The sequence below is a fragment of the Microtus oregoni genome, unplaced genomic scaffold (assembly GCF_018167655.1).
Source record: "Microtus oregoni isolate MIOR12 unplaced genomic scaffold, Mior012 000007F_ref0000211, whole genome shotgun sequence".
Lineage (NCBI taxonomy): Eukaryota > Metazoa > Chordata > Mammalia > Rodentia > Cricetidae > Microtus > Microtus oregoni.
In genome coordinates this window covers 9070760-9092166 of record NW_024543066.1, presented here as the reverse complement: position 1 = coordinate 9092166, position 21407 = coordinate 9070760, and the positions used below count along the sequence as shown (strand labels likewise).

General features: G+C 40.1%; 2 protein-coding genes across 2 annotated transcripts in view; one reads left to right on the top strand and one right to left on the bottom strand.

The window, feature by feature from the left end:
* Ctnna3 (catenin alpha 3) overlaps positions 1-21407 on the top strand; it is a 1347523-nt gene that overhangs the window by 354031 nt on the left and 972085 nt on the right. The window lies entirely within an intron of this gene.
* The window catches only part of Lrrtm3 (leucine rich repeat transmembrane neuronal 3), a 175128-nt gene continuing 174829 nt past the window's right edge, over positions 21109-21407 (bottom strand). Inside the window, exon 4 of the transcript XR_005974591.1 lies at positions 21109-21137. The gene's annotated coding sequence lies outside the window, so the exon portion shown is untranslated. The remainder of the gene's footprint in view (positions 21138-21407) is intronic.

Genomic DNA, 21407 nt, shown 5'->3' with positions numbered 1-21407 from the left:
TTCAGTTATGTAGATATTTTTGATGAGTGGAATAATGTTTACCTGGAATATTCCACAATGATTTTACAATACACACACACACACACACACTCACACACACACACACAGAGAGAGAGAGAGAGAGAGAGAGAGAGAGAGAGAGAGTGAGAGAGAGAGAAGAGACAACAGAGAGGAGAGAGATCAGCTCTTATTAACCATAGCAGCAATAATTGCTAAAAGCTTGAAAAAGTTTGAGTAATACTTATTTTTTCTAACTCGAAACACTGTGTCAATTTAGAAATTGTGACTAGTAACTACAGTTTGCTATTTAAAACAAATTACCAGAAATTGGAATGTTATGTAATTCCTCTTTGTCAGCCCAAGGCTTTCCAACCTTTGGCATACATCAGCATCCTTTATGTAGAGAGACCTCCTGAACCCGCCCACGTGCATCTTGTCTAGGGCTCTGGGAATCCCATTTCGGTTCTCAGGTAACACTGAAAACTCAAGCTGTAGGGATGGGAGGCGATGGCACACATTTCTCGGTTTTCAAGATGCGGTTCCAAGGAAGGAGACACACACCTGCCGTTGTGTTTACATGTGTTTACATGTGTTATGACAGCAGAGCTGATGCTGCATTCCAGGTCCTCGCTTCCAGTCCTCAGAGCTGTTTGTGGTTGGAAAGGGAACACATTTCTAGCACACATTTTGCTTTCCTCCTTGTCTTCAAATATCTTTTTGAAGTATATATGACACTTTTCTCCTTTGGAGGAGTTTTGTCTTTTATAATTTTGCAGAGTTGTTACTCAGAGGCAGATTTTCACCGTGGGTTTAGTCAAGAATTCTTATAGGGAATTTAGTCACTGAGTCAGGCTGAAGAAAAGGCACTCAAGCTTCTCACAGCTTTTGATAGTATTTGTTTTCAGGTCAGTTTTTATGATGTGAAAACCTAAAATGAAAGAATGGCATGAACGAACCAGAGATGGTTTTGTGCATGTGTGGTGAATCAACCAGGTGTCAAGAGCATTAAGGCTGCTTACTGATTTGGCCTCAAATGAGGCCGAGGAGTCACTTGAATAATTTTTTCTAAGATTATAGTATTTTGTTAAAATTTTTACTTAGGGACCTGGATCTCTCCTTATTAGGGTAAGAAGGGAGAGCCTTTGTCCAGTTACAATTCCAGCCCCTTTGCTTAGTTCATCAGAATGCACGATGCTCTTCCTTCGATTCGCAGGACGGCTCCTTCATTACTCACAGGCCCTGCATCCTCTGATACTCTTAAGAGCTGGGCCTTCCCAAATTGTATTTAATGGTTGGGATTTCAGGTTGAAATTAGACTAATGTCAATCACTGCTGATATTGCTCGTCCCTCTTCTCCCTCCTTTAGAATAAACAACACACAGCAACCACTGTATCTCAGGGGAGACGGGCTTACTAGTTATGAATGTGGCCTTTAAAGATAGCTGCACAGTTCTGATGCATTAGGTTGGAATATTGCTGCCTATATATCCTGTCTGTGGCCTCATCACACCGAAACTCCTGTAATTCACACAGCCTTTCTGGTTATTGAAAAATCTTTCCCTTTCAGCCAAGAATGAATTACAATCTAAAGTATGAAGGGCTCTCTTCTGCCCTCTATTTTGGCCCGCAAAGACACATCTGGGAAATTACATTTTCTGTTAAAACTATGAAAGCACAGAATATGAACACTCAAAATTCACAATAATGGTCTTTTGGTTTGATGTGCAGCAATCATTACTTATGAACAGCATATATATATATATATATATATATATATATATATATATATCCTTTCTAAAGACCAAAATATTAAAATACAAATGGACTTGGGAAAATAATAGACACACCCCCTGCTGTGCACACTGTAATCAGTTTTATGAATTAATTGCTGATGAGGATTTTATTCTTTGGGCTCTTCTTGGCATGTATTTGGTACACTTTACCCCATTTTAACTAACCTCACCCTTTCTTCCACAACTTATTTCAAATTTTATGATAACGCTAAATCAGTTCTTGTATAAGACCGAGTGGAAACAAAGTTAAAGCATAAAAACGTACGAAGTTTTTTTGTATAATTGGTGTACTCCAACAAGACTCATGCACTGCCCACAACATACTGCTTACTCCATTTTGATTTTCGTATTCTGAGATACTGTGTCACACTCTTGTATGTTCTCTTGATAGTCTGGAACACACCATCATATCCCAGTCTCCATTCTTCATTACTGCATAGGAATTCAACATAGATTGACCAGCGTTTGGCCAGTTTTTTCTCCAGTCCTTGCCCACATGATGTCACACACACACACACACACACACACACACACACACACACACACAGAGAGAGAGAGAGAGAGAGAATTTGATTCTGACACTTGAAAATTAGAGATTACCTACAAAGTTTGATTTTTGGCTTCTCTTAAATCCGGGAAGATACAAATCTATATCTTGGTTTGGAAGTCTCAGCAGTGGTACTTGTCCTTCTGAGTTGGGACAAGAACTGACCTGTTGACATTAGCTCATGTTACTCCTTTCTACTTTGAAGATATTGAAGCTATGGTCAGTTGACATTAGCCCTTGCTTTTGTATACACTTCTTCTCAGACATGGCACCTACATGGTATTGTGTCCACTAGAGAGGTTGTGACTAAGAGATCTTAGATTGCACAGTGGCCTGCCCCGGCTAGCTTAGACCTGAAATAATCACACAGAAACTGTATTAATTAAATCACTGCTTGGACCATTAGCTCTAGCTTCTTATTGGCTAGCTCTTATATTAATTTAATCCATTTCTATTAATCTGTGCATTGCCACGTGGTTGTGGCTTACTGGCAACTCCATTGCTTCTCTCTGACTCCACCCTTCTTTCTCCCAGCATTCAGCCTAGCTTTCCCTGCCTACCTAAGTTCTGCTGCCCTAAGGTCCAAAGCAGTTTATTTACTTATGGTAATCACAGCACACAGAGGGGACTCCTATATCAGAATGTTGTACCTTTTACTAACAGTCTTTCTTACAGACAGTATCTTAGGAGAACACGTGAGGATGGTGAACTTGAAATAGCCAGGTCTGCTGAGGGGATGTGGTGTCTCATAGTGCATGGGGATCCCCATCACTCCTTACATTCTGACTTCCTTGAGTGCCGCTTCAAGTTGTCCCTATTGCTGTCAGTTCATTTTCTGTCTATCAGTGCATGTACGTCCAGAGATTCTATTCTTCGTGCATACCTTATAGAGCCAGAAAATATCAGTATCTATCTTGAGAAAGAATTGACAGAGAGGACCAACATTTCACTTGCTGTTGGTAAAAGTTAATCTGTGGTGTGGATAATGGTTTTCAATTGAGCTCTGACAAAAGAGTAGTTCCGATGAATTTCAAATAGGTAAAGAAATTGAAGAGAGAGGAAGATTTAATGTATTGTTTGATGAAATGCTCTTTTGGGATTTTTGTGACCTTTCCTAGTGATTATCATTGATAGATTAAAATTGTAACAATAGCAACTCGGAGAAATTCTGAAATATTTAAAATCCCAGTTCCTATTTGGACCCTAGATTCAGTGATGATTAGCAATATGTATTCATCATCTATATCTAAAAGTACAGTATTGTTACAAAGGTCCCCCAGAATCAGTTCTCCCCCCAAATATTTGAGGAATAGCTGTGTTCAGGAAAGACTTACAATGTGCATTTAAAACAAAGACAGCTATTCTCAAGAACAGTAAAGAAACTGCATCAGCCTGTATATTCCATATTCATCAAGAAAATGGGCAATAAAAAAAATAAGATAAGGAAGAAGAATCTTTCTAGTTGTTTTTTTCTGTGATTCTTGTTCTCTCACGCGGTGACTCTCTGACATCTTAGTTCTCATATTTTCTGGGTAGGGTGTGGTTTTCTTGGTTATTCCATTTGGACAATCAGAGATTTCTGACCTGGGAGTTCAGTTCCCAAGATCCACGTGAGAAGGCTCAGCAACACCCATGGCTCCAGCTCCAGGGCACCCAAGCCCTCTTTGTTGTGAGGCCACTGCACTCATGTAATACCGCCACACAGACACAGGCACATAATTTAAAATAAAACAAATTTTTAACTTTTCATTTACCTCATAACTTGTTTCAAAGTGCAGAATCCTTTAGTATCTGGAAGCCACACTACAGAAGAAAATTCACACAATGCCCACACAATTAAAGTGCAGCTTGACCTTGCAGAGTCTCTGTATGTGTTAGACTCAATATGCTTTGTCTCATGAAAGTGGGATTGTAGGTCTCACACTGCCTAGGTGTGGTTGGGATGGCTGTGTTCCAGTGCTGTGATATCAGGTGAGGAAAGTATTTGATCAAATATTTGACTAACCTGAGTCATTCACTTGACTCAGGATGGAAATATAATTTACAATAGACTATGCAGATTAAACAAATGTCAGTCTGTGATCCAATCACAAGGCAGGGTCTGTTTGATGTCTGGTGCATGTTGCCACCAAAGGCCACATAGATGCGTGGAGAGCCTGGACTGTAACCTGTGGCATCTGAAGGCCGTGTTGACACCAGGGACATTCTGATTTGAGTGGCCCGAGCTGTCACCTGGGGCCATGGTGTCATCCTGGCTAGAGCTGCTGCAGAGGGCCATATCTTGATCTGTGGCTCTCTGGCAGCCAGGGTCCAAGTGATGTCTGGGACTCCTGGGGTCATCGAGGGCCAGGCAGATGATCAGGGTCTGGTTGGCCACCTTGGACCATGTCAGTGTCTGAGGACCTGGCTGCACCGGGGGCCAAGCTGATCAGGGTGGCCAGTGCTGCCACTTAGAGCCACGGAGACATCCAGGCACGGGCCTCTCCCTAGGGCCACATCTGGGTACATGGCCCTGCAAAAATCTGTGGTCGTTTTAGGTCCGTGGCTCCATTTGTCACCTAGGGCTCTGCAGTTGCCTGGGGTCTGGTGTACCACCTGGGGCCATGCTGCTGCTGGGGCTGTGCAGATCTCGGTAGTCTGTGCTGTCACTGGGGCTGTTGTGGCGTCCAGGCCTGAACTGCTGCCAAGGGCCATGTCTGGGTCCATGGTCCTGCTGCTGCTGGAAGGAGTCTGTGGTGATGTCCATGACCCGTGTTAGAATGGCCGTGCTTGCTTGCTATGCTGTGATGAGCCAGCCCCACTCTGCAATGGTCCTGGGAAGGGTGGCCATGCCTCTCAGGAGAGAGCTTGTCCCTGCAAACAGGAAAGACGACCCCACCCTTCGCCATAGGCGTGCACCTCACCTGGGAAGCACACTAGAGCTGACCCTGTGGTCGGGGGCACAGGTGAGCTACCCTGAGGGCATGAAAACATGAGAATGACCCCCCTCATCTGCCATATGGTAGCACGGGTGACAGAAAGATACCCTCCCCTTCCACCCCTAGCTACCTGTGGCAGTCTAGAGAGCTGGCCCTGGAGTCATGAGAGTGAGGGAACTAGCCCTGCCCCACACTAGCTGTAACCAACAGGAAACTGGGCCCTGCTTCCTGCCTGGAGAGCATAATAGAGCAGACCCTGGTGGGGGTAGGGGTGGACGCAGGTAGACCAGTTCTGAAGGTATGAGAGCGGCAGAGATGACTTTGTCACCCCCTCAGATTCCCCCTACAGCAATCAGGACACAGGACCCTATGCCTTGTCCAGGCAAAACCGTAGACCTGGTGATAAGAACCTGCCCCTGGTGATAAGAGTGAGGGGACCTGCATCTGAGGGCCTTAGAGCAGGTGAAGAGACCCCGCCCCTTGCTGTAGGCTGCGTGGATTAGGTAGCCAGCAGTGCTGGAGAGCTTGACCTGTAGCTAGCAAGCTGACAAACCACTAAGGTCCAGAAGTGGGACCAAGCGGGACCAAGAATTGGTCCACCCCAGTATTTACCTCATCTATGAACTGTCAGAGTATTTGAGGAGAAAACCCTACAGATCCAGTACAGCAGGATCTCCCTGACACAGGATGTCCAAGAGGAGCCCTCTGAGAGCCCGTTATTGGTGCTGTAGCAGAAAGCACAGGCCTTGAGTCAGATCAGAGAATCTGGCAATGAACACTTGCCAGTAAAGATGAGTGGACTAAAGGGTAACCTGTGTGACTCAGCGGGCCGCACTACAGCTAACACAGCAAGGCTCTTCTCTTCTCGGTTTTGTTTTTTGTTGTTAAGTTTCACTATGATTTTGGGAGAGGCAGAAGTGAGGATATGGGGAGATGAGTAGGATCAGAAGGATCAGATTCATGAGACGAAACCCCCAAAGAATCAAAAAAAGAAAAAAAAATTAAAAATTCATAGATATAAACGAAAACCTGTTAAATTTCTTGTATCATCGTGGGCTCAATATTGAGCAAAAAGCAGATCTTTTCTATGTAAATCAAAACCAAATTCTAGCTCTTTCTCAAGTGCTTTATTGTAGTTTTAGGTCTACTTTAGATTAATTTTGGTATTAGCAGGAAAAAATCTCTTATCAGACACAAAGATGTTTTTCTTTCTTTTCTTTTCTTTTCTTTTCTTTTCTTTCCTTTTCTTTCTATCTTCCTCCCTCCCTCCCTTTCTCTCTCTCTCTCTCTCTTTCTTTTTTTTGTTTGTTGACACAGGGTTTCTCTGTTTAACAACCCTGGCTGTCCTGGAACTAGCTCTTGTAGAGATCTGCCTGCCTCTGCCTCCTGAATGCTGGAGTTAAAAGGCATGCACCACCACCGCCTGGCAATAAATGTAGATTTTTCTAAACGATGCAAGCACATTTCTCTTAGAAAATGTTGAGATTTCTACTGGGAGTTCCATTGCTTTCTGCTTGCCTGAGAAACCAAAGAGGAGGTGTAATGCTTTCATATTTGATTACCAAGGACCATTCTGATATGTTCTTTAAAAATAAATATGATGTATTACATACTGTTCAGTGCAAATCAACTCCCCTAGAGATGGAATTAAGTTTGACGATGCCTAAAAATACCAGCATGATTGATAGATCATTTGCACGTGACACGTGACCATCTGCTAATGCATTCTCATTCACCACTTGTTTTTTCTTGCTAAAATTATACTCAAACTGTACTTCAGAATAACTGAAGATCTAAGAGGGAAAAATGAACAGAATTGAATTATGAATTATTCTCCGAATTAATAATTTAAGGTTTTGGATAGGCAATCTCAGACAATCTAGTGAATCTCATTAATAAATATGCAGCTTGAACAAAGGTTTCTTATTTACTTTCTTGATCCAAAATAGTCTTTTACTGTGTTTCTCACCCACCTCTCTCTCTCTCTCGTGTGTGTGTGTGTGTGTGTGTGTGTGTGTGGTGTATGTGTATGGGTGGGGGAGAGGCCAGTGTCAGGTATCTTCCTCAGTCTCTTCTCTAACCTGTTTTTAGAGACAAAGCTACTGGCTGAACCTGGAGGCCACTGATTGGCTCGAGGTCTGGAGGTCACTGATTGGCTAGAGGTCTGGAGGTCACTGATTGATTGGTTAGACCAACTGGCCAGCAGCTCCAGGGATTCTCCTGTCTCTTCCTCTCTAGTGCTGGGATTGCAGGCATGCTCTACTGTGCCCAGCTGACCTATGAGGGCTGGGGATGAAGTGCAGGCTCTTGTTCTCAGGCAGCCAGCTCCATACCAGCTGAGTTACCCCCTCATTCCCAAGAGTTTGGCTTTATCAATGAATGTCTCTTCATTTGCTTTCTTAAATCTCTGACAGTAGCATGTCAGATGATGCAGGGAAATTATATAGATCAAACTGCTTAAAATCAAATAACTCCTTTAACATAAGACTTGGAACATCTAGGAATTCTAAAGGGAGTACGGGAGTACTCATAGTGACAGTTGAAATTTTTCTCAGGTTTGCACATGGATCTTATAGACAAACACTCAGATGTCCTTGTTATGAGCACTGGAAGAGGTGGGGACAAAGTACCCAGGATTAGACCTACACAGCAATAGGTATCGGACGTGATGAAGATGTCAAAAGTATGCATTGGAGAAAAGATGGCCTCTTCAGTAAATATGCTGAAACTTAGTCTGTGCCTGTAATCCTGTATAAAAACCAGCTAATAATATATTAGAGATGTTTGGAGAGGAAGCCACGAGACAGTAATGCTAACAGAGGAAAACACAGGAGAAAGACTCGAAGATACAGGCACAGTTAGGGACTTGGGCATGGCCAGGGACTTTGCTAAAATGACAATGGCCAGTATTGATAGATGAGATTGCGTGTTATTAAAAGGTTCTCACAAGGCTATTGGTAACAAGATGAAGATACAGACTACATAGAAGGAGAAAATTCTTGCTATCTATTCATCCAAATGCTAATATCTAGAATCTGTACTGAACTCAAACATAGAACACTAAAATAATAACATAATGAGTAAATGGACAAATGAATGGGAGACCTTTCAAGTGAAGAAATCCACCTGGCCAGTAAAGATTGTTCAGAGTGTTTGCAGCTGGGAATAAAATGTTCATCAGAACCACATTGAGATTTCAGCTCAGTACAGTCAGAGGTGACTGCTGTAAAGAAAACCATCAAACACAAAGGGCTGGCAAGAACACTGGGGGATGAGGAACCTTTATTCAACACTGGCAGGGAATGCAAATTAACGACTATAAGTTCAGTGTGATAGTTCGCAGAAAAAGAAACTACCATATGATCCAACCATACGGCTCCTAGATACACACCCAAAGGAATCGGCGGCAGCATACAGTAGTGACATCCTCATATTCATATTCACTATGTCTCTTCCCACTGTTTCTATGCCATTGAATCTTCCTAGATGCATATGAGTGGATGAATAGAAAAGAAAATATGTCATACACACACAATGGGGTGTTATCAATCCAGTAAAAATAAAATAACAAAGAATAAGATTCTGTCTTTGTAGGAAAGTGGAAGCAGAGACCATTATGTTAAGTAGCATAAGAAAGAAAGACTCAGACAAATACAGCTCTGGAGTCTGGTAAAGAAGACACATAAGCAGAAGGGTGGCTGGGAGAGAATAGGCAAGTGGGATCAGGGTGGCGTTGCTGTCACAGGAGCAAATGCTGTAAACAGTCTGTGTTCACGCTTGAAAACTCGATGAAATCCATTAGTTTGTAAGTTGGTGTCCAGGAGCAAGAGAGAGACTCAAAATCACAACACAGTAAATTTAAAAAATAAACAAAAAGTAGATGATCTACCATCAACACACACCTTAAAGATTTACCCACTTTTGTTTATAATTGTCAAAGTAAAGCAAATATAAAACAAAGTTTTGGGTTCCAAGAAGTTATAAAAGTTATGTTTATATGTATAGTAACATAAGTTGTTGAAGAAAAGAGTTTAACAAACAACTTATAACTCAAAGTGTTATTTTTTGACAGTTTATGTTACTATACTTAAGCTTTTCTCATGTATACAGAATGACTAAGTAATGTTATGTTGAGGGGAGGCGATATTAGAATCAATGTTTCCATAATTGAGATTATTATATCATGTGAAAAAGAATTATGTGTGACTTTCTGAGTTTTGAAGTCTTCAACACAGGAAGTTTAACACAAACAATAGTATCAGTAAAGTCATTTAGAACAAAGCAAAGCAGCTGCGAGAAGGGAGTGTTGTTAACTTGATTCTCATCTTAGATAAGCTGCCGTGTCCAGTGATTGGGCATTGGAGAGGAGTGAAGGCTGATGGGAAACTAGAAAATCCCTAGATAATTCTAGTATGTAGTTTAGGGATGTACAATTTTTCCCAACAATATCCTCCCTTTGAACAAATCTCTTCTAAGAATTTCCAGCAACAGTCACAGATTTAGGTAACTGGTTTATTTATTTATTTATTTTTGCTATTTCTCTCATTTTCTGGGCATCTTTTTTTTCTTCTGCAGATCTGTTCACCAAGACAGATGTCTTAGATGTGCCCACTCTTGCCTGCAAGGCAATAACTATTTTTGTTGTTATTATCATATTAAGAAAACATGGGTAATCCCACTTAATTCACAGTAATTTTCTTTTGTTGATCGTTTGCTACAGTATTTCAAATAATTGCTGCTGAATGGGTCAAGAAAAGCAGTCATTCACCTGTTCTGATGGCTATAAATATCTCCGCAGTCATGCAAGTGTGCATCCATAATGCTCACTGCCCTTCCAAGCCATTAGTAACTACACTGAACACCTGTGCTAGCAGTGATCCCTGAGGCTCCTCATTATTAACCTAACATTAAAGCTTCACGGTATTTCATTTAACCTTGAATTTTATCAACAAACTTTATTTTTTCAAATCAAGACCTTGCAAGTGAATGATAAAACTTTACCTTTTATCTTGTAGTCATCTTAAATTCATAAATGAAATTTTCACATTCAAAAATTCTGAATGAAAAACCATAAGAATATTTTTAAATAAATGTCTGAGGAAGAAAAGTTATACACCTTTTTGTTTCTCTATTATTTTCTGAGCTTTTTGTCTACTCGCTTTTGCTCTCATTCTCTGTCTTAGCTAATGTTTGCAAATGTTGGGGTGCAGAGACAATTTTATAAATTCTTTAGACAGAGTCCTGTCTCTGTGAGTCCTAACTCTTCAACCTCGTTTTACTGTCAGCCTTTGCCTCCATCTGTTTGGAACCCAGAAAGGGCAAAGGAGATGGGATTTGGGTGAGCTGGCATTGCGGCTCCTCTAAGAAGCCATTGCAGGTAAAAAATGAGTTTTCAGCTCCCAGTGTAAATCAAACTTATGGACTCTAGTTTTCTCCTAATGTTGGTGCTCGCATAATCTGAGGATCACATGGTTAAACCTCATCTACATTCTTAGCTAAAGAATCATAAGTTCAAGGGGATGGTTGACCTTGGAGAAAGTCAAACAAATACAACCCAGGGAGTTATGTTTAGAGCATACTCTATTGCTTAGGGCACTATAGACAGGCATAGGGCTTTTAAAAATCACCATTGTTTTCATTACTTATAATTAAAGTTCCTATTTTGAATTTGAGATAAGTCTCATTTATGTGCCTTTTTTTCTGTCTTCTAATTCTTTTAATCCACAGTGGTGTCAAGCACAGTAAGTTCTCAGTTAATATTATTGAATGGAAGTATAAATATAGAAGAATATTACACAGCATATTCAGATATACATACATACAACTATATGTTTATAATGCATATGTATGCATAAATAGACACATATAATCTGAATACATAGAAAACAACGATTTACATTTTGGATTTTCTTCCATGGCTATTTATCAGCCATATAAAAAAGATTAATACAGCATGTTGTATATATTTATTTCCATGTTTCATAATAATTTAATGAAGGTGGATGCCTTTAAAACAAGCACTTGAGACAGAGGCAGGAGATAGGAGGAGGTATGAATAGTTAGGAGGAGGCAGGAGAAAGGAAACAGGAGGAAGGAAACAGGAGGAAGGCAGAGGTCGGGAGATTCTATGAGTTTGAGGCCAGCCTGGTCTAATAGAGTTTAAGCCAGGCAAAACTCGATAGTGAGACCCTGTCTCAAAACAAAGCAAAACAAAACTACATACACCACACACACACACACACACACACACACACACACACACACACACACAGAGAGAGAGAGAGAGAGAGAGAGAGAGAGAGAGAGAGAGAGATGCTTAGGACTTAAGGTACTCAAATTTACCTGAGTTGGACATTCTAAATAAAATTGAGTTGTCCTCTGGCATTATTTGTGTGTTTCCATCACATAAATGTCATCTAATGTCCTTTCTTCACAGATTCTCAATGCCAGCCCCATTTCTTCCTAGATATTCAGACTGTTTTGGAGAGTGGAGGTAAAGACTATAAACAGAACTTCTTGACAGAAACTAGGAAAGGGATGGGAGGGAAAAGGAGGGGAGGGAAGGAGAGAAGGGGAGAGAAGAGAAGGGAAAGGGGGGAGAAAAGGGAAAAAGGATCCCTGGTTTCATACTGTCCAAGAGAGGAACTTTCCAATTCATATCTCATTTACCCATCTGAGATATTTATATAACTTTTGATTGTGACATTTCAAAAGCCCTGAATGACTCTTTGCTGATATTAGAAAGTTGAGAAACTCAACTTGAATAGTCAAAGTTCTGCCATGTGAAAAAGTCACTCCTTGGTGGAATTTTCAACAATTTCAATTTCTTTTCATTTCACATTCATCTGTTCTGGGGAAAAAGTATTATATTCTGTCATATGTTCAAATACTTCAATATAGGACATTTATGATAAGTTACCCCACACTACAACAAATGCAGTTCTTCTTAATCCAAAGTCATATCTGGGAAGACTTCACTCTAGTAAGATCTGACTCAGTTCCTCAACAGGTTAGGGAAAAGAAAAGAAAATCATAGCTATTTAATCCCCGCCCCCCAATTCCTATGAAGCATAGAATCACAGATGCAAGTTAAAGTTGTCCTTTAAACAAATGTTTTGGTTAGTATTTTTTGTTTTAATTTTTTTGTTTGGTTGTATTGGTTAACTTGACACAGTTAGCGTCCTCTGGGGAAAGCGAACTTCACTTGAGAATAAGCCTCCATCAGATTGTCCCATAAGCAAGTCTCATTTGGACAATGGTCCTGGGTGATATAAAAATGCTGATTTTGTCAATACAGAAGAAACAACCAGTAAGGAATGTTCCTCATGGAACCTGCTTCAGTTCCTGCCTCCAGGCTCCTGTTTAGTCAAAAAAGCCCATTTTTCTCGTAAGCTGCTCTTGAGTGCTTTATCACACAAGAGAGGAGAAAGGAGCAAGCTTGAACAGCTTTAAACATCGTTAGGGGGTGTTTATTTTTTTATTAGTATTGTATACGTACTTGAGTTTAGATAAATAAAAAAGCTGACTCACAATTGAACCCTGTCTCAATATCAATGGAAGGAAATAGTTTAAAGCAAATCATAAAACTGTATTCAAGAAAGTTTAGGAGTGAATTTGAGAATCATTGAGAAAACTGCTGCTACTTCAATTTGGGGCTTGATGAATGGGGGGTAGACGGGCAGCTCAGAAAGAGCCTGCAGGTACCAAGGAGGTGGAAACTGAATGGTTTTTTAATTAGAAGGGGTAACTTGATTGTAAATAAACCATGATAAATTTTAATTAAAAAATAATGACCTAATGGCAGTCTGATAATTTTAAACTATACTAAGTAAATACCTTTTAAAATATTGATAAATTAAAAATTCACCTTAGCTATCTCTTCTGATCTTGTACTCTGCCAGACATTTAAACCATCACCTAAGAATATGCTTTTAATATGTTTGATGAGCTTTATATTTGAACCACGTCTGGAAATTCTCTCTCTCTCTCTCTCTCTCTCTCTCTCTCTCTCTCTCTCTCTCTCTCTCTCTCGCGCGCGCGCGCGCGCGCGCGTCCCTCCCCCCCTCCCGTCATTCATTTTACCTCAGCAGTTCATAGTTAAATCGCAAACCAAGAATGAATTATTACTAGGATAATGGAAGACTAGGCATGGTGCTAGGAAGAAAAAGTGTGGATTTGGATAGAATACAAGCTGGGGTGGTTCTGAAAGGAGTCAGGGGAGGGGAAACCTTAATTACACTTTATGGTATGAAAAATGTATTTTCAATAAAAGAGAGAAGAGGAACGTTTTGATAATGGCATCCTTAGCTTGTTTGCTTGTGCATTTTGCTTCTTCCAGAATAATTCATACTGCTTATTGTAAAAGAGGCAATAAGCAAGATCAGCCAAGTAGAATTAGGAAGAAGAAAAACTGTGAAACGTGAAACGTAAGAAAGCGGGACATTCCGCAGGAAGTGGAAGCTAATTCTGCCTTGGTGTTGCTGAGTGCAGCCCAGCTCTAGATTCCCAAATCAAAATATCAAGATAGGTCATTGCTCTGTTCCTCACTGGGAGTAAAACATAACCACTTATCAGCAGGGTTTTAACTTCTTAGATGTAGCTCTGAAGTGCAGTTCTTACAAACTGTCTTAAAGATGATGTTCTGAGACAGGGATGGCGAGTTTTACAAATGGTAGTTTCTATTAAATAGAAGCAGCCCTACTCCCTGAACAAGTCCAGACAGAGTCCAGAGGGTTATGTAGCAGGGATTAAAAATGAAAATTTCAAGATAAATGTTATTCTCTGCTCTCTAATTTAAAATATTATTTTGTCAATAAAATAAAGCAAGATATATATGTCTAATTTCTTCCTCATCTGTTTCCCATCTTATGTTTTTGAGGCAGGGTCTCTCCCTGGATCTGTAGCTCAAAAATTTCTAGGTTGACTGCCTAATGAGGCTGATGGATCCTCCTGTGTTCATGGATCCCTTAGCTCTGGGATTGTAGATGTGAGCCATGTGGGTGCTGGAGATTTGAACTCGTGTCTTTAGTGACTGTGTGACAGGCAATTTTCCAACAGAATCACCTCCCAGCCTTCCTTACCCTGATACGTTCTCTCTGAGAGCAAGCTAGCCTCCGTCATCTTTCCTATCTGGGCCCATTTATTTCCTTTGCAGGAGGGAAACAATGTGAACTTACTAAGTTCATACTGAGAAGTGTCATTTTGTAGTGATTGTACACATATCATGCACATGTATTCTCCATCGACTTAGGAGTCATACCTCAGCTTCTTAATTTTAGGATATGGGCAAATTCTATTGATGTTTGGAAAGATAAAAAATGAAAGGAAAAATGAGACAAGGTAGCCAAATCTTGACCTTGTGGGTTTATGGGAAAATGGTTTTAGGTTGGGTATGAAATAAGACAATCACAACATATTTATACTATAATGAGATGAAGGGGCATGAAGGTGTGTTATCATGATTATCAGTTATAAATAAATCATTTGTTCATCATTTCTATCGAGAGAACAAACTGGCAACAGCATCTATTTGACGTGTGAATGGTTCAGTTAATGGCTTCTCACGCCTCATTACCAGGACTGTGTTCTAGGAGGGTAAAAATACAGAAATGATTGAAATGCCGTGCTAGGCTGACGTGTACACAACTCATCTTACTTCTAAGTAATTTTTCTTCTATAATGAAATGGCTTAAATGCGACGTGCCTCTGAATGCCTTTGGTAAGAAACCGACCATTTGGGAATTTTATAATCGCTGACAAGTGAAGAGTGTGGATACCTTCTTTTTTATTAAAAAAAATTATAGTGGAATTTCTGTGTAGACTGGTGTGTTGTCTGGGGCACCATGAGTCTGTAGAGAGGTAGGAACATCTAGTGGAGGATTTCTCTTTTTTTCTGCCATCCATTCCAGCATTCATACGAACCTATTTGTACAGTAACCATATATAAATACACTTCCATGGGCAGATTTGACAAAAATAATCTCATAATACTGAAAAGATTTGGAAAGAAATTCTCACCCATGCTTAACTGGATCCTTACTGAATGTCACAAATGCAGGCATATAAAACCTGGTCTTTGATTATCCTCAAGGGATCATAGAAGTCCTAGCATGGAGCCTCAGGGTAAGAGCTGCTTTTATTGAAAGCATCAAAGGGTCTTCATCAAAGAGAACCTTTGTTCCAGGTTGAAATTTTCTCGAGCTTTGACATAGTCTATTTGCTTAAAATAACGACTTACTTTGTATTCTAGATTTGGTTGTATAATCTTATTTTTTAGTTCACTGTTCATTATTTGCACTCTTGGTAAGCTAATAAAACGTTATTATAATATTGGGATATTCATATTGGGAGATGAATGCAGCCATCCCTCTCCAGTCTTGCTCTCTTCATTATTTTGCAATGTGTGCATGTTGTATGTGATGTTTAACTAAATAGAGAAAGGGAAAACATGACAAGAACACGTGGAGGAGGAATGAAGTATGCAGAATTGTAGGTTGTTTCCCTTTTTCTTTTTAAGGACCCTGGTACTATGTTCTTACTTTTCTACAAGGGTCACCTACAGCCTACCCTGATGGCGAGGCCAAAATTCAAGGTCTACTCCTCCAATGTTCAGAGGATTAGTAATTATTTGGACTAACTCTTCTTTGAGTCATTCACGTGGACAGGACTCTCCCATCTAGTTGTCTCTTTTCCTTCATTTCTTTGCAATTTTTGTTTCATCCAACATTTTAAAGGCAGGGTTTTCATAAAAATTTTATAGCAGGCTTTATATACTATGAGAAATGCATCAAAAATAAAGTGATATATCCAATATCCTTATGATCATTAGTTTTAAACCCTTTCATTTTGCATTTGTTTTAACTAAAAAAAATCCTCACAGGTCACTGGAAAGTGTGAGAGGTGGGCACAAACCAGAAAAGGAGTAGTAGAGAGATTCTTAGATGGGCGATTCTGATAGTCTGTGAGCCTGGGATTTCTAACTGGCAGATGGAGATCAGTTTTGCTTTTGAGACATGATCTTCCTTTGTAGCGTAGGCATCCCCAAACTTGGTGTTTTCCAGTATTAGCCTCTCAAATCCTGGGATAACATGTGTGTACCATGCCCAGCTAGACAGACTTATTCAGCATCTGTCATTCTTTCTATATTCTGTCCATTGCCAATTATTTGTCATCACCACTCCATCCTGCTCCTTTTTGCTCCATCCAGAAGTAGAAATATCAGTATTTAATATTCATCCTAACAGCTCCCCCCAATGAAATGAAAAGCACATTTTCCTTATAAACTAGAGTTTCCCCGTTTTTTTTTTTTTTGTTGTTGTTGTCTCTTAACTGGAATTCAGAAGATCAGTTGATGTGGGAGTGATTTCTTATTAATAAAGAAACTGCCTAGACCCATTTGATAGGCCAACCCTTAGGTAGGCGGAGTAAACAGAACGGAATGCTGGGAGAAAGAAGCTGAGTCAGGGAGTCGCCATGGTTCTCCCACTCCAGACAGATGCAGGTTAAGATCATTCCTGGTAAGCCAGCTCGTGGGCTACACAGATTAATAGAAATGGGTTAGATCAATATGTAAAAGCTAGCCAATAAGAAACTAAAACTAATGGGTCAGGCAGTGTTTAAAAGAATACAGTTTCCGTGTAATTATTTCGGGTAAAGCTAGCCGGGTGGCGGGACACAGCCCGCCGCTCCGTATTGCAACAATCAGTAGTGACACTTCAAAAACTAAAGGCTGTTGTGATGTAATTTATAGTCACAAATTAGAGACCAGGCATATGTGACACCTATAAACAATTAACAGGGCCTAGATAGAGGGCTGAGTGGTCGAGTGCCCGCTGCTCTTCCAGAGGACCTGAGTTTGGTGCCCAGCACTCACGTTGGGTGGCTTACAACCACTTGTAACTCCACCTCTTGGGGATCCAATACCCTTTTCTGGCCCTTCTGGTCATGGACATACATGCCATGCAGGCTGTTGAGACTTGGGAGGCTGTACTACCAGTTTCAAGCCAGCCTGAACTATTGGCAACATCCTTTCCCCAAAAAAGTTACAGAGAACTAAAGTAAGTGCTTAGGCACCCCCCCAGTTGATTATATCTATTTGAACAGACCCTTAAACAATAGCTTAACTGATAACTGTCCATAAATAAGGCAGAAACAGCCCTATATATTTTCAAACACTAGCATGTTTTTAAAAGTTTTATTCTAAGTAAACTCGAGTTCTGGTACTATCTGGTCTCTGTCACCTAAATGATGCTGATCTTGACTTTAGTTATGTTTTCTTTCAGTTTCTTTATTAGTTAGAGTGTAGCTATCCAAATGACTTGGTTTATGGAATAAAACTTACCTGAGGAATGAAATGTCTGAAGCACAAAAGAACATCAATCACTCTGCAGGCTGTGTTTTCCCATGACACACAATAGCAACCTGTTTTCACTGGACGAAGATTTTGAATGGTTAGTTTCTGAGAAGCTGTTTCACTTATTTCACACAATTATATTAAACAAATGTGCTTACCTGAATTAGCCATCAGGATGGGTTATTCATACTTTATCGACACCCTCTAAAAACATTTATCCCCACAGAGAATTATCAGCTTCACTTGTTCCCTCCAAAGGAAGAGCATACTGGTGGAATAGGAACATACACAGAGTAGAATTGAGGGAAACATTTGTGCCTATCTAGAAAAGTCGAAAGATTTGTTGTGACCATGTAAAATTTGACCTTGATATTTTAGGCAAATGGGACAAAATCAAACCAGATCAAATCAAAACTAGTGTTTTGATGTTCTTGACTGAAAATGCATTTTTTTTGTACTTTATTACCCTCCCATCTTATATCGCCAGTCTACGTGTCTTAAACTTTATGTCCGTCCTCATTTCTGCCCTCATGGATCACCAACAAGTCTACTAACGTGGAACTTTTATTCTCCTGTCCTTGCTGTTTGTCCCTGCAGGTATTAAAGTCAGCACTTCGGTTTTGCTCCTGCTCCAGTCCCCTCCCCCTAATACTGGAAGCAGGGCTTTGCCACGTTTTACTGTGTGTCTCTCAGGGACTCTTACAGCCCACTAGACACATCTTACATGCGCTATCAATTATATTGAGAAGACTTCCCTAATTCAATATGTAGACTTTTGAATCCAAGAGTGATGCTCATGAGGCAGGCACCAGGTAGGCAGTTAGCAGGGGTGGTTTTGTCAATATATCCATCACTTTCTTTCAAATCTGTGCTCCCAGATTTTTCCAGCTTCGCGTTCTCTAATATTTTTGATTCATCATTTTTCTTAGTTTCTTAAGGTGAAGATATTACTTTATAAAGTTCTTGTTAATTCTATTAGCCATAAAAATCAGAACAAAATGAATTAATAAATATGAAGCATTTAGAAGAGTAACCATTCTGTAGTGTTTCTTTGAGCTGATCATGTTGTAGTCTGTTTTTACATGCTTTGTTTCAAGTCTTGCTTTCAAGGAACACATAGACATTCCTTTTGGTGGCAATTATTGAGTATGATCAATGGTCTGAAGTCTGGCCTCTGAAAGAAAGGTATTGACAATAAAATTATATTTCCATAATTCCAGTATTTATATTCTTAGTTGTAGAAAGCATGACTTTAGTGCATCTGAAATTGATTTGATGTGGGAGTCTACTCTCTGTGCTGTGATTACCATTAATGAATAAAGAAACTGCTTTGGGCCTATAGCAAAGCAGAATTTAGGTAGGCAGGGAAAACTAGGCTGAATGCTGGGAGGAAAAAGGGTGGTGTCAGAGAGATGCTATGGAGCCACTGCCAGAGTCAGACATGCCAAAACTTTGCCTGTAAGCCACTGCCACGTGGTGATACACAGATTAATAGAAATGGGATAAAGATGTAGCCAATAAGAAGCTAGAGCTAATGAGCCAAGCAGTGATTTAATTAATACAGTTTGTATGTGATCATTTTGTGGCTGGGCAGCCGGGAACGACCAAGCAGCCTGTACTACAATGATTAAGTTTAAAAAGTTAAAGAGTTAAAAAGAAGTGACCCCAGACTACCTCTCTGTTTTGTAAGAAAGACGGTATTATCCTTTCAGATATGCTTCTAATTCTTAGTGGTAGTACCATAGTGCTGTATCAAGTTAACTCTTTAAATCCCAGAACTGGAGTTCAGAGGCAAGGAAAGACTAAAAGCAACCTCAGCCCCACAGAGTGATGGCATATACAAGGGCTGGTTGTGAAAAGCCAAATGGAAAATTTAATGTTGGCTCAGAAAACTTGCCTTAATGTTTGATAAAGAGTGAATTGCTAGAGGCGTAAAGGATGTTTTAATAGTTCTGATATGAAGTGCCTCCTGTCCCCTGAGAGCCCATGTAGAACGGTTATTTTTTAGGCAGCAGTCCTATTTTGGGAGATGAATGTGACTTTGGTAGATAGGGACCTCGATGAAGAAGATAATTGTAAATGAGCACTTCCTGTCCTGACCACCAGGTCCCAGATGACTGACTCAGAGGCTTAACATAAACTGTAAATGCTTGGCCAATAGCCCAAGCTTATTACTAACTAGCTCTTACATTTTAAGTTAACCCATATCCCTTATCTATGCCCCGCCACATGGCAGTACCTTTATTAGCATAGCCTATCCATCTCCTTCTCCTTCTTTATCTGGCTGATGACTCTTGACTCTGCCCTCCTTCTTCCCATCATCCTTTGTTTGGCTTTCCTGCCTAATTTCCTGCCCACCTATTGGCCTCCCAGCTGTTTACTAGCCAATGAGAGTAATATATATTCATAGTATAGAAAGTACTGTTTCACAAAAGAGTACACTGTCTAATACACAGGTATTAATATTTTTTAAATCAAATTCAAAGATTAAAAGAATGCAGAGAGAGCTGTTGTTGTTTTCTTACCCCCCTCATATAGCCTGTGTGTGGAGATGTTCAAAAACACAGATACAGTCATTCTCTGTCTCCTTAGCGTCCATGTTTTGGGAATAGCATTTAATGGAAACTGCTGTTTTAACCCTTATGGGGTCTATTTGCAGTGATTGCTTGCATTTCATCCAACCCAAATCCCAGTGCCCCCACTCACCTCTCACCTTGTTTCCTACTTGTCCTCTTCCTTGTCGTTCACATCTTCAATCCCGATGCCAGGAACATCCTTGCTGTCCACAATCGGAATCATTCTAGTTATTTTGGATGAAATTTCTGAACTGTAGCAGTGGAACCAGAGTGAACAGATATCATGAAGGGTTTTCTTTCTGAAGCATTCTTTGGTTTAAATTTATAGCCTGGTTCTGCCAGTCACATCATGGCCCATAGGTAGGAGTGACAGTCTCTTACTGTACAGACATGATGATTATGCTGCATGTTCAGGTAGTGTTTTATGTAAAATACTAATGTCAGTTTCTAGAGACAATACCTGCTATGTCATACACATTAATAAATCATGATGCCAAGCTCCTGAGAAGTAAAGTTTTTCCAGATAAGAAGAAATTTCTTTTAATATCTTTTATCATTTAAAAGGTGTTTATTTCTTCCCTAACAAGTCTCTTCTTCAACCAATTCAAATGTGAAGGGTCCAAAACAGTCACCAGTTTCTACTGTGGCTCTTCATCTCAGGGGAGACTTGACCAGCACATAGGGAATGTGGACAGGGATCTCCAGAAGCAAAATCTTGCCCCTCTCCACCTCCATCTTTTAAACTCTTATATTACTACCCATAGAAGTAACTAACAAGTAAAGTACCTCACAGATTCAAAATTTGCCTGTTGAGAGACTTACAGGAGCCAAATCTTCAGACAACAGTTTGTGGGAAGGGACCCGAGGAGCTTCTCTATAGGTATCCTTTGCTGTATATTCCTCTAGTCAAGACATATGTTTAGCCAGGCTTGGAAAACTAGGCTCACACTGCTACAATAAAACATAGGGTGAATACTTTCCTATTAGAATTAAAAACAACATAACGATGTAGAAAAAGGTAAAACCATTTGGGCAATGTTTTTGTAGACTCAGTGCCTTGGCATATAATACTCAAGCATTGCATTAACAACGCATTTGATTTGTTGGTCGTTATCTCAGAGATCATGACTCAGTAAGCCTAAACATTCGGAGCCATCATAACCTCTTGCTTACTTTGAAGAGATTGGCAAAAGCTCAAACAAACAGATACAGAACTCTTAA